The sequence below is a fragment of the Notothenia rossii genome (assembly GCF_949606895.1).
Source record: "Notothenia rossii genome assembly, chromosome: 4".
Classification (NCBI taxonomy): Eukaryota; Metazoa; Chordata; class Actinopteri; order Perciformes; family Nototheniidae; genus Notothenia; species Notothenia rossii.
Window position 1 is genome coordinate 38,283,192 of NC_136902.1, and position 18,785 is coordinate 38,301,976.

Consider the following 18,785-nt stretch of genomic DNA (forward strand, 5'->3'; position numbering starts at 1 on the left):
ACAGGCTTCCAACCTCCCTTTTGACCTATCCTTATCCCACGAAACAGATGGACGATGTTCTGGAGGACGGTGATGGCCTTTTGGTACTCCTCCATCTTGAGCCTGCTCAGGGCTGTAATTGGATGGCGAGATGACATGAGATCAAACCAACGATCAACCTGCTCCAGGAACCACGCTGTCGTCAGGTAGGACAGAGGGCGGTTTTCTTGCTGCACCATGTATTTCAGCCCAGCACTTGTAGCCTTACTGAAAAACATTTAGAGCAAGACCAACCTTCATCTTATCAAAGTGACTTGGCTCGATGGCTGCAGCTGAAAGATAGGGAGCTATTTTTAAGGCCATCCCTTCCTGAAAGGTCAATAAGTCCTTAATGGGGACCACAGAAACCTCGTTAGAGGGGAGGTTCTCTCTGTTAACAACATCCTCAGGAATTATGAAGACCTGCCCACGGACAAGGGCACTTTTTAGATCTTTTACCAGATGTGGGACATCGGGCATGAAATAAAGCTGCCTGTCTGGTTTTGCTGGATGTGCCACCAATGTTTTATTTTGGTCCACCCCAAAGGATTTCCACATGGCTCGGTTAGGGCTACCCATGTCGGTGGTGACATCAAGCACATGAAGCCCTATGGATGCTGCCCTCTGTATTATATCAATAATGATTGGCCTGTACTCTGCTCCATTGGTAGAATTGCCAGTGTAATGATATGCCACTACTTGGTGATAACCAGTGTTGGGCAAGTTACTTTTAAAAAGTTACTAGTAATAGTTATAGTTACTGCTCTCAAAAAGTAACTACTTACTTTATTAGTTACTAAATTATAAAAGTAACTAGTAACAAGTTATTTTACTTTACTTTAAAAATAATAACAATAAAAATACAAGTTTTTGTGTTATTTTTTGCTGACTAGTTCTCTGAAGGCAACAGACTCGACCGTTGCGATGGGCAGCATGTCCTCAACAACATACCTGGCAATCTATTTAGTTGACTCTGGGTGACATGTGGCGATTTGAAATAATCGTTTTTTGGCTGTTTAGATGGTGTTGCTCCATCTGGGTCACTGCCGGTGGTTGAGACGGTGGGGTCTTTGGCGACTAGTTTTATAGCCCCATGTACATTAGTTAGGTGCTTCAGGAGATTGGCATTGTTGTTATTCGATGTGGACAATGCTTTCTGTCCTGCACACAGTTTACATTTTACCGTAATATTTTGTGCGTCCTTTATCCCCACAAATTGAAAATAGTGGTTATATCTCCAAGTTGTAAATGCGCTGCTGCTCTCGCTGATACTTGCATCTGCCATTGTGTGTGTGTGTGTGTGTGTTAGCATTAGCAAGTGTTTGTGTGTCTGTGTATGTTCCCCATAAGGCAAGACCCGCCCAACTCTGTCTCTGATTGGCTTATCCTGAAATGTTACCCCGCGTTAACCAATCATCACTACTCTCTGGTTACTTTCACTTTTCAATGGTGCTGTGAGAGGACATCACTGCATTTGCCTGTAAGTTACATCAGCAGGGAGATTCGGTTCAGTTCCATCACATAATGTAACGCAGTAACGCACCCATTTAAATCACAGTAACTATAACGGCGTTACTTAATGGGAATGGGTAACTAGTAACGCTATTAGTTACCTCAAAAGGTAGTTGCGTTACAGTAACGCCTTACTTTGTAACGCGTTAGTCCCAACACTGGTGGTAACTACCAAAATAAAGTAACTTCAGACGCAGATGAGTAGCTTCTCAGACGAGAGGGGTGGCGACGAGAGTGTCACGTTACTTCTCTCGCGGCATAGTTCACGGCATGGTAGGCGACGATCGACACGTTAGTGAGCTCAGTGAGTTGGTTCATTGGCACAAATCACACCTCATAGATCTGTTGTATGAAGCGATGTCGGTAGCGGAGGTAAGGCACATACACCAAATGTTCACAACATTGTTAATACAGCGAAAATCAAAGCTGACGATCTCTTGGTTTGATATGTTTTCTCCCCCAGACAACATGGACATAAGAAAAAAAAATTCAAAGAAGAGGAAAGTAAGTCATCAGCTGGTAGTGTAGCGTGGTACAGAGTGAAGTAGCCCTCCACTACACATTTAATTTGAAAGTCTTTTATTTTGTTCTGCAAAGAGCAACAATATGTATCTTATCACAGTTCACCACACACACACACACACACACACACACACACACACACACACACACACACACACACACACACACACACACACATGTTTAATGAACAAGTAACGTTCATAAACAATACTACATAAAATCCAACCGGGATCATAAACTCACACATAACATATTCACCCATCAATTACACAATTCCAACTCTCCGTTCTTACCTGCAAAGAGCAAATATATGTATCTTATTATCACAGTTCGCCACACACACACACTGAGGCCCTTTCTCATTTAATCAAATCCCCCTCCTCGACTCCTCGACTCCTCGTTCCACCGGTAGTGACCCGGATATGAATTTCAGCGCGGCATGTTGAAGGACATCTTATTTCGCTAAATACACTTCGAGGACCGAGGATCGAGCGTTGAGGAGGCTCTCTGGAGGAGCTATAACCGAGGATACACTGATGGGTCCTCCATGGCTCCTTCGTGGATGCATTTCCGGGAACAGAGATGTTTCTAAGAGTCATGACGCACGGCCGGACTTATCTCAGCCAATGACAGCTCTGCAAGCATCCCCTGGATATTATTTTATTCTGCTTTCATCGCGACGCGATGTTTACAGTGAGAACAGCTGTGAGGTCCGTGCAGAAAGCAGAGCAGTGTGTTTAATATATATCACTCAGTATAACAGATCTACTCTCTGTATTTGATTTAGTTTAGTAGATATCTACAAACAAAGAGTCGATATTTTTCTAAAACCATTTAGTGCTTCACATAATAAAATACACAACGGCTGTAACCTGTTTTAGGACCTGTAGGTGCGTGTGTGTGGTGTACAGATGGAGCGATTCATTTCAGACAGTTTGAAACGCGAGGGCCTTGATTAGTACGTGATCTGCCCTCGCTCAAGGGAAAACCTCCAGCTTGACTTGAGACCGCCCTCGTGATAGATAAATGTAATTATAATGAAGCCAGCTGCAATGGATCATTGATCCACCAGGGGGTGCAGTGGGGTTCCACACTGGAGCTCATGTCAGTGATGCAAATTAGTCGCTTTTCGGCGCCTCCCGCTTTTTTAACGCTGCTTTGGGTGACTTGTGTAATTCGTGGAGAACCGAAGAGTTTTCGTTTTCGGGGGGGGGGGGGGGGGGGGGGGTGGGGGTCCGTTTAATCCGTCCGTTAGTCCGTCCGACTGACGGACAACTTCTCACTTCAAAAAAGAAGAAGAAATCTAGATCGCCAAATAATTAAACAAGCGAGTGCCTGTTTTTCCTGGCCAAGGACAGGTTCCTTGAACACAACACGAGCGTAACGTGTCTTCACGTGGTTATGTCTCGTCTGAAAGGAGTGTAGACTAGACTTAAGTTCTTACGGAGAGCACCGGAACGCCGCTCCAACTCTTCAAAAATTGCAGTACCCATAAGGAGCCGTACACATGCCGCAGTGTTTGTGTGGCTGTGTCTTTAGTTGTAAGCACAGTGGCGATCTGTTGTTATTAGCATCTGGTTAGCGAGCTATGCTAACGAAAACGAAGAGCTTTTCTACAACCGGGTGGAAGAGAGCTCTCTCCTGAGAGGCTCAAATAACCTCAGCTCAGTGAGGTTAAGACACACCTTGATATGATCATTATAATTATTAATGAGACATTAGAGACTAAATGAAAAACAGGTATAAAATAAAAATGACAGTAACAAAAAAGTTGTTAAAAATAACAAGAATAGAGTTTAAAAGGGGAGTGATTATTTGTAAAATATCCAGAAAGAAAAATCTGCTTACAAATGGGTGTTGAAAGATGTACCCATAGATCTGCTCATGTTGTTCTCAAAGTGCACCAGATTGATGCTTTTAACTTCAATATTTAAAAAAAAATCTTCCCGGGGGGAGCATGCCCCCGGACCCCCCTAGAGAAGGTTAGGTCCCCCCCACTTAAATCATGTTCACATGGATACTAAGTACATTTGCGCACATCTTGTGTCCATATCGTTCTGTTTTGGTGGTCATGCCACACCGTGCATGCATGCATGCATGCGCGAGTCATGGTAAAATATCTGGATTAAGAGGTTGCGTTTTCTTTGCACAGCATGAAAGAAAGGCCAAATGAATTGTCTGTGATTTTAGTTTTTTTAAGCAGAAGTTGAGTTCAATAATTTGTAGGGACCTCGGAGGATGTTGTAAAAATTGAAAGGAAAAAGGTTCCCCACCCCTGCTGTAAATAATAATAAAAACCCTTGATTTATAACTTAAAATATCTGTCTCCTATTGATGTGAGTATATTATAAAGAATAGCCAGTTAATTGAAGCATTATATTACAGGCCTTTGTCAGATGGTATATTACGCTGTTTCTTTCTGCTTCGAATAGTTCTCTCTTTTTTCACCATACCCGTGTTTGCATCACTGTCATGTGAAATAAAGTCAGATACAGTACGCTGGATGTACAGCGGAACTTTGTTAAGATCCATATGTCACGGATATCATGCTCTGTGCTAAATAAGAGACATGTAATCATTTACAAAATAATGTTGTTTAGTAAAAAAAAACGAACGGGAGGAAATGCAGCCCGGCTCTCGATTTTTAATCCTAATTTAATCAACATCTTCAACACGATCATTTATGTTTATGTTCGCCGAATTGACATAAAATCACTGACACATATGAATATACTGTATTCAACTTCATTAAAACGTTATTAACGTGCCTAAACTCAGTAATTCACTAAAAATATTTATATTTTAGTGGAGCCTCGTCGGCAGATCAGGATCACAACGCGCAGCGGAGGGATCTTGGTCTGCATGACGGGTGTTATTTTCCCCATAAGGAACAATTCGCTGCAATTTATCCCACTTATTACATGGCCACATTCTCAACAAAGTAACGACATGATTCCCAATATTAATTTAAATGCTTTTATGGATTTAGAAAATGTTTTTATTGATTTAAAAAATAGTTGTATGTATTGATTTAAATTGACATGCATCCGCTAAGAAAAATTGTCAGTTTTTACCGTTTTTTAAACAGTGTGAATGAAACGGCAGCTCTCTCCCCCCTCCCCCCCTGATCTTTCTTCTCCAGCAGCAAAATGAACTGTAGGTTACTCTGAGTGACCATAGACTGTATGTGACAAGCTTACAGTTAGTGACGTAACAACACCATAAAAGCTGGTGGGTTGAAAGCAATACGGGAGGTAAAAATAACTAGAATAATTGTGATTTATTTATTGTGGCTTTTATGTTTTTAGGTATAAAATGTTATGTAATTCAGGCTTATAGTTCATCCTTCTCTAAAAGCCTTAAACAATGACAATATTCATTGTAATTTAATAAATCCTTCCAACATACATTGTAAAACATAGCCTACTGTAAGTTAAGAAATCATTCCAATATGTACATCTTCGGATGTAACAACAATAACATTATAAATAGTAACATAGCTGAACATGGTATTGCACATTTAGCTTTGAGTGTTACTGACCTGAGATGTTTTTATTACATGCATTAAGGTGACTGAGGCTTTGGGATGCAAACTCATCTGTATGAAAAAGGTGACAAGGATCTGAGCCCCCGGCTCCCCCACCCCACGGAATATCGGCTTTAAAATGAGGAATAACAGAGGATTTCAGCAGTCAGAACAACTAAAGCAGCAGTGTTAACAGAAACGCCAAAGAGTCACATCTAATAGAAATATATAAAAGCATTTATTTTAATTGTGTAGCAGTCAGTTTATAATTTTGGCAGCACTGTTGAGCATTTTGAAAATGTATTTTCATGCCTCTGTGCAAGGCTTAGTCTTTCTAACTTTATAGCCACATGGTGTAAAGTAACTAAGTTGATAAACTCAACAAATACTATACTTGGGCACAATTTTGAGATACTTTTACTTTATTTAAGTATTTCAATGTTTTGCTACTTTGTTCTTCTACTCCACTACAGTTCAGAGGTACATGGTGTACTTCTACTCCCCTACATGTATTTAATACCTTTAGTTACTTTACAGATGTGGATGAATGATGTGAAATATAATCAAGTGTTAAATCAGACTTTAGTTCCACCTGGAGTAAATCCACAAGCTACCCTGCAGTATACAAAGTACAGTACAGTATACAAAGTCATTCAAACTAGCTGCACCTTTACCAGCTTAGAGAACACTTTCATGATCAATCATTATAAAACATATCATATATATTATTCTGAAATGGACCAATCTGCACAATGACTACTTTTACTTTCGCTACTTTCTCTATATTTTGATGAGAATACTTTTCTACTTTCACTTGAGGAACAATGCAGGACTTTTACTGTAAAAGAGTATTCCTACACTCTGGTACTTCTACTTTTACTCAAGTACAAGATCTGAGTACTTCTACTTTTACTCAAGTACGAGATCTGAGTACTTCTACTTTTACTCAAGTACAAGACCTGAGTACTTCTACTTGTACTCAAGTACAAGACCTGAGTACTTCTACTTTTACTCTACAAGACCTGAGTGCTTCTACTTTTACTTAGGTACAAGATCTGAGTACTTCTACTTTTTTTCTAGTACAAGATCTGAGTGCTTCTACTTTTACTCAAGTACAATATATATATACCACCTCTGTTTATAACCTATGAAAAAAACTATTAGAAATAGAAGGCTAAAGCTAACGTTAGCAGATAGTGACAATATATGCTAGCTAGCTAGCTCAACGATTCCTTAAATAATATTGCTACAGAAAAACGTATCTTATCTGCCGCTCCGACAGGGAGCTCTGCTCTGAACACCTGAACGGCCCGTTCTAACAACTGTTCACCAGCAGTCCAGTCTGTGCCACAGTGACTCTGGACGCAAAGTTAATATTAACGAACGCACCCGTAGGTAAGCTCTGCTGAAGCTAGACCATCATCTCGGAGCAGCAGAGCCTTATTATACATCCATGAGCAGAGCCGACAGGCAGGAAGACTCGAGCACACAGCTCGCACTTCATTATAATATATATATAAAAAGAACACCATGCGTGTCATAATGCAAATAACAGCTCACGGCCGCAGATTACTCCGGGTCCCAGACCCCCCCATACCCCAAAAATATTTGTATTGCATATCTACATGAAATGACATGAAATCACTGACACATATGAATATACTGTATTCAACTTCATTAAAACGTTATTAACGTGCCTAAACTCAGTAATTCACTAAAAATATTTATATTTTAATGGAGCCTCGTCGGCAGATCAGGATCCCAAAGCGTAGCGGAGGGATCCTGATCCTGATTTTTCTTGATCTTGAAAAATAATCCGTTGTTACGGTTTTTTAAACAGTCTGAATGAAACGGCAGCTCTCAGCTGTGTATTTACACAACTAATGGCCCATCAACCACAGCTCTCTCCCCCCTCCCCCCTGATCTTTCTTCTCCAGCAGCTAAATTAACTGGTTACTCTGAGTGACAAGCTTACAGTAGACACAACACTGTCATTGCAAGTGACCCTCAGTTCGTTGACTTTTATGTTCAACTGCTAAATTCGTTACTGATAAAAAAGGGCTTCTACTGTACCTAATTACCTTAACACTAGAACCACCAGAGGTTTTTGTGTTGGCCTACCTAAAACCGTCAAATCCCGCTATTAGAATGCAATTTTTAACAACGTAGGGTGCTACATAACACACTTTCAGGAAAAGTCACAGACTGGGAGACTTTAGTATTTTATTGAAAAAAAGTTACATCGCACACACACAACACATATCAAACAAATTGACCCGATTGGTGGTTCTAGTGTTAAATAAACTCACTAATTAATGAAACCAGTTCAATACGCATTATTCTTATTCTTATCATTCTTTATGAGCGCAGAAATAGTCTTAAAATCAGATCTGTTTTTTAAATGAAATCTGACGGCAGGCAGTTAGCTCTGATCACCTATGATAAATGCGCCACACCTAATCGCTGGCCATTCAGCCACAGAGCTCCCTCTATACAAATCAAACTGTAGGCGGTGTGAAAGCACCTATTGTTTTAAATAATGGTCGGAATGTGACCTGTGAGCCTTCTGAATTACCGTGGGACAGCACACTCTAAACTAAAATGTTCAATCAATAAAGTAACATCTTATCTTATCTTAATAATATCTTCATATTAATAATAATAATAAATCATACAGTATGTGTCCGAAAGGGAGCAGGAGGAAGCAAACACAAAAATATACAACAAATATACTGCATATTAAAGCAAACGATTGTAAAGGTAAAAGTATGAGCATAACAAATAAAGAAGTGTAATGTAAACATTTACATTATAATTATGATTATTTAATATATAAAGACTATATATTATTGAATTACAAGATTAGATATACTTCAGTATAGTATCTAAAATATTGATGTGTTCAAATGCTCTTCAAAACACAACTGAAAGTCCATGAAACTTGTCTTTCTGTATTTGTGAATGAAGCGCCATCTCCTGGTTAAAACCTGAAATTGAAAATCTGGCCACGCCCTCTTGGAAAATAGTGGGAGGGCTTAACATTCCTCTATACTGGTCTTAGGCAGGTCGTAGGCAGGAAGCTGTAAGCTGGAGTCTGAAATGAAGTGCTACATCTGTAGCATAGGTGTGTGTGGTACAGTGTGTGCGTATGCAGCGGACAGACAGGTCTCAGTTGGTTTGTTGTCCTCTGCTTACTTTTAATAGCCTACTTGTAAATACAACTTTTGGCCCGTAATTTATTTTCCTCATTGTAGCGACCAGAGAGGGGAGAGGGGAGGGGGGGGATATATCCAGTCTCTGATAGTGTTACGTTTTTATGAGAGTGCTCTGTTTGATTCTGAAATTGTATATATTTATATAAATATATACGTGCGTGTGTGTGTGTGTGTGTGTGTGTGTATGTGTCCGCACCTGTAGCCTGTTATTGTCTCATTATACCGCACTGTGAATGAATTAAAAGTACATATATAAGTCGTCATGAACACATCTGTCCATCAGACAGAGGGCTGCTGTGCCTCCTGTCATCATTAATGGACGTCTCTTTAAAATGACCGCTCAGAGGAGAGGAGTTCTCATTTCTCTAACCGCCTGCTGCTTCCCCTCCTCTCTCCTCGGTTCCCCTCCTCGGCTCCTCCGTTCGCATCTCCTGTGGGCGGGACTAAGTCTCGAGGATAGGAGTCGAGGAGGGGAGTCGAGGAGGGGAGTTAGAGAAATGAGAAAGGGCCCGTGACTTCACTCAAGTGTGTGTTTAAGTTCTCTGAATGTATTCACGCGAGACTTCTCTTTGTCCCCGAACACAGTGTAGCGAACTCGCCCTCTGCTGGTCGGAGTTAGACACTACATACTGCTAGATAACACTACATTTTTCAAACAATAAACCAACCATTCCTTATCAGAAAACACACAGACAATTCTCACCACACTCTAAACATGAGCTGTACTAAATGCAAATCATGTTAACCATGTAATTACTAATAATGTAGGTATATCAACCCACTGATGGCTCTGTATGCCACACTCTCCCCCCCAATAATAAATGTCTCCAGATATTTCAGATACCCAAAGTGTACCTTTTCACACATTGAATTTTCACACTGAAAACATGGTATTACTTATTTTAAAGTGGTACTTGACATTCAATTCAATTAGTTCCCATTTATCCAAGTATCTGACCCATTTAGATCTATACCACTAAACATCAGTTACTGTACTCTGGATCCCAATCAGATCAACTCTCAAATGTAACAGAACTCATATCGGCCTCAGTTATTTTAGTCTGTTACCAGTCTCTTCTTTTGTACAGTACCAGTGCAATATGTTTTTCCGGAATTGTTTCTTCTTCACAGTCCATATAATTTCACCATTCTACTCTTCAGAGTCCATTTTCTCTGAACTAGGGTAATGTTCGTATAATGTGAGTTCAACCCATTACCTCAACGTCTAGTGATGCCCACGGTCGCCACATGACCGGTGGGTTGCAGGCTGGTGACATACTCACGACGTGCAGACTCTCGGCCCCTGCTTCCTCCCACGTCGGCTCACCCAAAGCGTTGTAGGTCAGCTTGAGGGGACGGTGCCTGTTTCGCTGCGGATAGCTGGTCGCTGGCGGAGGGTCAGGATCATCTTCCTCTGATGACTCTTGTAGACTTTCCCCAGGCTCTGCCGTGCCGTTCTCACCATCTCCATCAGCTGTGATGCCTCTGTTGTCAGTCTCTGTCTCCTCTTGAGCAACCGTTGCATCTTCCAGATCTGGAGCTCCGTCTTGCATCGTCAGAGCTGGTGCAAATGGCTCTGCCTCTGGATTCAAATCTGCAGCTGGATTCAACTCTGCAGCTCTCTGACTTAGTTCTTGGTCGTAAGGGAAACAGCACACCAGCTCAACTTCATCACTGCTTTCGCTGTCTGAATCTTCCTCTGGTTCGCCGGTTTGGTGTTGTCTTGTTCTTGTCCGTGTCTGTATTTTCCTTTCTTGTTTTGCAGGGGCGGGTTCCGGTTTCCCCAAGGGCAGACTGTCACATGGGAGTAGGAGGTTCCTGTGCAATACGCGACTCTTACCTCCTCCCTTTGGTGCATACACCGGGCTGTCACTGCTCCTTCTCTTCACCACCACATGTACTTTAGTTTCCCAATAGGACCGCAGTTTACCAGGGCCGCCCCTCTCTGACAGGTTACGCACGAGCACCCGTCCACCAGGTTGCAGGTCGGCTCCATGTGCTCTTTTGTCATAGCCTTTCTTGCCCCGTAGAGCTTCCCGGGCCGCTGTTTTGGATGCGATCTCATAGGCTTGTCGCATTCGGTTTTGCCAGTTCTGTACATATTCAGTGTAAGTCTCTTTTGCCTCTCTGGGCTGTGACTAGGGCTGTGCAATTTCATCGATCCTGCGATATATATCGATATTTTGTTTTCGGAGAAAGTATCGATATTTCAGCCGCGGGTATCGATACATTAACTCCCATTCAAATCCCCCGTGTTCCGCCTGGCACTCTGCTCGCTGCCCATTCCCCCCCGTTCGCTTTGCATGAAGAGCGGTTACGTCAGCCAGCCGAGCCGCTAGTGTCGCTGTAGAGCATTTCTAGATACACAGACGCCGGTGTCTTCTTCTCGCAGTGAGTGCGAAGCGGTTCAGGAGAATGGCGGCAAACATTAACCACACTGGAGAGGGTCTTCTCTACCGCCGGAGATATCGGCCCAGTGGTGTAGTCCAGGGTATACGCAGGTATACGGCGTATACCCACTTATTTTTCAGACAGCATGGCGTATACCCACTTCTCAATCACCGCTGGTGCGCATTATTTAGTAGTGGCTCAATGTCATTTCATAGTACTGTGAAGACTCATGACACAAACCTACTCTGCCTCATATTGGCTAACTCTATGCCTTCGCTGGTTAGATTGGTCAGGTTTTCAGCGCGAGAACTGATGAAAAACCAATCAGAGGCAGAGTAGGGCGGGTCTTAATAAGGGAAAAAAACTGCATATAGACAAATGTTAATTTACTTTCAACTATTTGCCATTACAAAAATTGTATGAACTGTTAGAATGAAGCGAGCCATTCAGACTAAAATTTCCTTTTACAATAAACATCCTTGTGGAACTACATCGGCCAGCAGCTCAGCTACAGATAGTGAGGCTAGAACACCGGAGCTGTTAGCTGATAGCCCTGTTATCATCAGCCCTGACATCAGCGCTCCCTCCGTCCCCCTTATCCGTTGAAGAGGATGCTGACAGGGAAGGAGATGAAGACGACAATAACGGTGGGTCTCACTTCTATATTTTAAGATTTTTGTAACAAATCGTAGCTAGGTAGTCATATATACTAACATAAAAGTAGTAATAGCATTATTTTCGTTAATAGTTGGTTTCAACTTTTAAATGTAGTATTTCTGATTCTAGTGGCGCTAGTTAGCTATTATAGCTTCATGGCAATGAGCACAGCACACCTTAGTGAGACAGAAAGACATTTGGAAAATACATCCATTATTTGCTGCAATCCATATGTATTACTCTGAACTTTATTGTGTCCCTTATGCTAAGTGTCTGCCCCAACTTTATTTTCCCGACATTTACATTTATCTTGTACACAAAATCCATCCCCATACACCAGAGATAGCCTGAAGGCTTTTCAAGAGCATAGCTAGGTACCACGCAATCTGAAGAACGTTAGCGCTTAGCTAACGTTAGCTAACATAATGCTAAGATCATCGTGTGTTTGGTGACGTGACACAGCTATCTGCTTAATTGTAACATTAGCTGTGGCAACTGAAGATTAGTGTTTTGGATTGTCAGTGTTTTCCTGTCAAATGGAGATAAAAAATTAGCTAGCTAGCACTAGCAGCTACATAATTTGAGGTCAAATGTAGCTAGTGCTAATTTATAGGAGACTGCACAATCTGAGGGTAGATGTTGGCTGCCAGTGGTCTCTTCTAATTAAAGACAGCCATTTATCCCGCCGATCTACCTCTTTTAGGATTGAATAAAGTCTTATATCTGTGTTACTTTGGCGACTGTTGTTTCAGCCAACAGCTTAAAAATAGCAAGGGCATTTTGACCTTGTGCGACGCACAGCCAGATTCGGGCATAGCGACGCTACGTGGAATCCACGAATTTGGATACATTATGAAAACGGGTACTTTTATTTTGAAGGCAGGATGCGGTAGGAAGTAAAAGACGTATATGACGGTCAAAGTTTAAAAGTGCGTCTTCCTCACGAAAGGAAACGTGCTGTTGTTTACCAAGGACCTGGTTGAAAAGGGCACAAGGTTTGTCTGTGTTTAGGTCTAATTTGTCTGCAACATTGAATCACGTCATAACGCCTTTTCTTAGAAGAGTTTTCACACTTTGTATTGACACAGCCATGGATAAAGCTACAGCTAGGCCCTGTGTAATTGACTATTTGACTATTTGGGGGCTAAAATGAAAAAATCTAATAATGCAGATTATGAAGGTGACAACTTTACACTTTTGAATAGGTTATGGTCATTGTTCCCCTTTTATAGCCTATAATTCAATCACTTTTGTTGTTCTTCCCTTAGACATCAATAATGACTGGCCTGACCTGTGGACTGTCAATCAAAAAGAGGATTTTAAATCCAAGAACCCCTGGTTGGGATCCAAAAACAAAAAACTTGGTAAGTTTAGGTATCTTGTTAGTTTAGGTAGCTTCTGAAACAGTGGACACACATTAATATTGTGTGCGTGTGTGTGTGTGTGTCCTTTTATGTATATGGGAAAAATAGACCATGCACACATACAGCTGTGGATACAGTAGTTACATTGTATGTTTATGCTTCACAGGATGTCTGGTTTGTAGCAGTGTGAACTCCATTGGGATCAACAAGGAGCAAGGTGTATCACTCTCAAGAGAATGGATGAACTTTGAAATTCAAGTGTCTTCTCAGGGAAGTAGAGAAACAAGTCTGTCAGTCTTGAGAAATAAGATCAGGAAACATGCTTTGTCCAAGGCACACTCTCAGGCTGTGAAGGTGGCAGAACAACAAAAAGAATCGGCCATTGAGAATGCAGTGGAGGTTATGACTGAGCCCTACAAGAAGGAAACTGATGCTGTGTTCCGAACAGCCTACCATTTGGCCAAAAAGAACAGACCCTTTTCTGACCATGAGAGCCTCATTGAGCTGCAGGAACTGAATGGTGTTAAGATGGGCTCAATACTTCATTCACGTTACAGTGCAACACAAATCATACAACATGTTGCCAGTGAGATGCAGAGCAAAATTGTGAGTAACATAATAGCATCATCCACAAAGTTAGCTGTCCTTATTGACGAGGCCTCTTCTTTAAGTCACAAACCTGTCATGACAGTTTCTGTAAAAGCGTCAATTGAAGGAGCAAGCCCTGAGTTCATATTCCTTGATCTAGTTGAATTAGACAATCAGAGAGCAGATGGCATAGAACAGGCTTTACTCACCTGTTTAATGAAGGCTGGCTTTACAGAAGAGTGGCTTCTTGAAAACTGGGTAACATTTGTGTCTGATGGAGCCAGTGTCATGCTAGGAAAGAAGTCAGGAGTAGCAACCAGGTTGACCTCGAGATTCCCAAGGCTCTTTGTGTTGCACTGTATGAACCATAGGCTGGAACTAGCTGTGTCAAATGCTGTTGATGAGGTGACGGGTGTCAACCACTTTAAAATATTTATGCAGAAGCTATATTCACTTTATAGTATGTCGAACAAAAATGAGCGTGAACTCAAAGATGCAGCAGCTGAAGTAGGCTCACAACTTCTTCGCATTGGCAGAGTTTTAGATGTACGCTGGGTGGACAGTAGCTTTCGTACTGTTCGTGCTGTGTGGACATCCCTGGGAGGTCTTGTGCAGCACTTTAAGAATGCGTCTTCCGATGAGATGAGGTCCACCAAAGAGAAACAAATGTACAGAGGTTTATTATACCGTCTTCAAAGTCCTGAATTTATCTGTGACCTTGGGCTCATGTATGACACTCTCCATTAACTAAGTGTCCTGTCACTGGAGCTTCAAGCTCATTCTATAACTCTCCTCAGAGCAGAGCATCTGCTGAAACGCTCAATCAGAGTGATACAGTCTTTCAAAGAGAGTCCAGGTGAAAAATACTGTGAGGCTTTAGAGGCAAAAGAGGCTGGGGAGTATCGCTCTATAGCTCTAGTAGGAAATGCAAAGCTGAAGTCAATCAATCCAGGCCAGTTCTTACAAAGCCTTGTGAACAATCTTGAGCAACGCTTGTCTTTCGAAGGTGCGGTCATCAAGGACTTCAGCATCCTTGATCAGAGTAAATGGCCATCAAACCCCAGCATTCGCCATGGTGAAGACCAGGTTAAGCGACTGTGCAAGCGATTTCACTTGTGCACAGACCAAGCACTGAATGGGATGCGAGACCTACTGGAAGAGCCCAATAGTGAGCCCAAGGACCTAAAACCACTCATGAACTGTATGAAGACATTCCCTGTCAGCACAGCAGAGTGTGAGAGGAACTTTAGCCTTATGAACAATATAAGCTCAGACAAAAGGGCTGTACTACTGATCTCAAACATATCAAACTTGATGATGATTAATATCAACGGCCCCCCTACTTCTATGTTTGATCCTCAAAAGTATATGAGGACCTGGTTGAAGAGACACCGTGCTGCCACTTCTATGCGTTCAAGGCAATGCGGTGTGAAAACTCCTGCAGAAAGCAAGTCTGTCTGGAAAATACTGTAATATGAGCACTTACTTAGAAACCCAGCACTGGGTTGAGAGAGTCACTTTGGTTTTCATGGATATGTTGTAAAATGTATATATTTTTGTTCATTGTTAACTATATATTGTTGTTTTGTAACATATCGTTTTGAATTTATTGTTGAATTATTTGAATGATGATATTCAATATTTGTGGTGATATTTATTTATATATATATATATATATATATATATATACACTATATTGCCAAAAGTATTGGGTCACCTGCCTTGATGTGCATATGAACTTAAGTGACATCCCATTCTTAATCCATAGGGTTTCATATGACGTCGGTCCACCCTTTGCATCTATAACAGCTTCAACTCTTATGGGAAGGCTTTCCACCAGGTTTAGTAGTGTGTTTATGGAAATATTTCACCATTCTTCCAGAAGCGGCAACTGAAGTTGGATGAAGAGACTGGCTCTCAGGCTGTGCTCCTAATTCATCCCAAGGGAGTTCTATTGGTTTGAGGTCAGGACTCTGTGCAGGCCAGTCAAGTTCATCCACACCAAACTCTGTCATCCATGTCTTTATGGACCTTGCTTTGTGCACTGGTGCACGATCATGTTGGAACATGAAGGGGCCATTCCCAAACTGTTTTCAAAGTTGGGAGTATGGAATTGTCCAAAATCTCTTGGTTAAATTACCTCACAAATGCGCCTCTGGAAGAATGGTAAAAAATTCCCATAAACACACTCCTAAACCTTGTGGAACGCTCTGCTTATTTATATAACAAATAATTCACTCATGAGAAGGAACGACAGATGTCCCGTAATGTAGTGGAGTAAAAGTAAGATATTTTACTTTGAAATGTAGTGGAGTAAAAGTAAAAAGTCCCCCAAAATGGAAATACTTAAGTAAAGTACAGATACTTCAAAAAAGTACTTAAGTACAGTAACGAATTACATTTACTTCGTTACTGTCCACCACTGTGTGTAAGTAATACTGAGTAACTATACTGGGTTAATATTTTTGGGGTGAACTAAATAGAGTATGTCACTATAAAACAGGGCGATAATCCTTTGCACTATGGGCTGCTTAAAAAAAATTGCAAAACTAAGAGTATACCCACTTCTCCAGGGACCACTACACCACTGTATCGGCCCAATCCCAAACCACTCCCTCGACGGAATGAACTCCGTCTGTAGCCACACTCGCAGCTCAACGAGGCTCCCTCCTGTCAGATGGAGGGAGTAAATACAGCAGCAAGCTTTGGGACGGCCTCCCCTCTCTCCGGCAGAAACAGAAAATGCCGTAACTGTATGTAACAACGGTTTCAAATCAGCATCTCTTAGACAAAAAGTTTAAATTAATAACTCAAATAAAACTCCTAACATCTTTCATTGTGTTTCAAAGCTCTTTTAGTTTTAAACCTGATGTTTATAAGCTTCTTAGTTTTTGCAACAGTCTGTAAATATACACAACTTTATAATAAAATGCACACATTTACCTTTTTCTAGACTAAACATAGGTATGATCCTAAGTTAAAACATATGAGGTTATCATGAGGTTGTTAACATCGCAGTTTATCAGTGGATGTTTGCTGGAACTACTTGTTAACAGCTTGACAGCAGCGGACACACACAGCGCGACTCCGGTCAGGTACAGTGGCGTTTTCTCCTGGAGGCCAAGGGAAGCCAGGCTTCCCCTGTTTTTTCGGATTGTAGTTATAATTTTAATAAATAAATGAAAACACTTCGTTTAGTTTCGGAAATTATTTGTTGTGTGTTGCTGCCGGCCCGTCTCTCCCCCATTCTCATTGAGTATTTTACAAAGAGTGAAACAGCGACCCTCTAGATGTTATGGTGAAACAGTAGATTGCACTCTGTTGCGAGAGGAGGCCAGCCGAAATTTGCTTCCCTTGGTGAAAAAAAATGGAGGGATTGACCAATCAGATGAGGCTCACGTCATGCCCCTGCCAACCTGTGATTGGTCAGGGCCATGCCAAGGGAAGCCAGAGGCGGCTGGCTTCCCTTGCCTCACAATCCAATCAAATCGCATCAATTTAGTGGTGCAGTGACGCGTCCCAAAAAGCGGAAGTAAGCTGCGCTCGGTTTCCCTCGACAAAATAGCAATGGGATTTCTCCAAAGGATTTTGGAAAATGGCTCGAAAAAAGGTCAGTGGAAAACAAACCTGTTAGGTAAATGCACGTTTTGTTCAGTCGGATAATATCCACATGTCTACCCTACTTTTATAATTTTCGAATCATAAATCTAATCGATAGAAGATAGATAGCGTCACTGCACCACTCTCACCGCCGTTAGAAAGTAGCAAGCAACTGAAGCAAGTGCAATTATGGAGGGTGGAGATTTGGATTATTTAATCAAAAAATAATTGTACTAAACTTCCGCTGCAGCAGCAGCAGCAACAACAAATACAATCTGATGAAAGGCCAATGCCCAAACTGGAGCTGTGTACAGCGAGGAACAAAGGAGCGAACCGGATGTAAAACGTTAAAGGTCTCCTGATTTAGTTTGTGAATGAATGCTTATTAGAGTTTCGGCTGGAGAGTGCGTGCGGACCTGTCGGTCAGATAACAGGCGTGTGTAAGTCCTGCATTTGTATGATACAAATGTGTGTAAAATGATACCGGGCGCTGTAATCACTCATCTGGTTACGTTATTACATTGACCACCCCACCCCAAAAGAAAGGACGTATTATTGGCTTCCCCTAATTTTTTCCCCACGCCACGCTACTGGTCAGGTAGAGACCGGTCTCAAGTCAGCACCGCTGCAGACTCGCTGTTTGAGGGCTTGATAGCCCACTCCCCCTCCACACCGCTCCACACTCGTAGGCGGACCCTCCGCGTGAACGCGCAAACGGAGGGGTAGGGTGTAGGGGGCGGTTTGGGAATGGGCCATCGTCACTGCTCAGAGAAGTGCACTTCTCCCAGACCACGTTGATCAGATTATATTCCTGAAAAAAAATCTGAAGAGAATGTAGATGCAGTTATGTAGAGAGAAGCCTTTCTGTTTAGTGTTTTTGGCTTAAATGTTACTCCTTTGGACTTGAATTATTGGCAGGTACATTTTACATTAAATGTTGTTCTTAGTGACTTGAATTATTGGCTACCTCATATTCTGTGTTAAGCTAAAAATGCTGTAAAATAATCTGTTCAGAACAGGCCACCTGCTGCACCTTTTAATTCTCCATTGTCCATTGTGATATGTTCTCACCACGTCTTTTGAGTCATTTTGTCCAGCATTTGCAAGCTGTAGACTCTCTGTCTAGTCAGAGCCATATATTGTATAATTGATGCTTTCAGTTTTCAGTTGAATTAATTCAATCCAAGTCAATGGAACACTCACAAGATGTCACCAAAATCACACTGTCCCTTTAAAATCTTTCAGGAAATGATGTAAGTGTATCGAATTATATCGAATCGTATCGAATCGTATCGTTGGCTGAATATCGTGATATATATCGTATCTTGAGCTCAATATCGTGTATCGTATCGTATCGTGAGATTAGTGTATCGTTACAGCCCTAGCTGTGAC

The 18,785-nt window shown here is 41.7% G+C and overlaps 1 protein-coding gene across 5 annotated transcripts in view; it reads left to right on the forward strand.

Annotated features, from left to right (window-relative positions):
• The window catches only part of LOC307035777 (uncharacterized protein), a 54,209-nt gene that overhangs the window by 14,693 nt on the left and 20,731 nt on the right, over positions 1-18,785 (forward strand). For all 5 annotated transcript variants that reach the window (XR_013807185.1, XR_013807186.1, XR_013807187.1 and 2 more), the window contains one exon: positions 48-185. The gene's annotated coding sequence lies outside the window, so the exon portion shown is untranslated. The remainder of the gene's footprint in view (positions 1-47; positions 186-18,785) is intronic.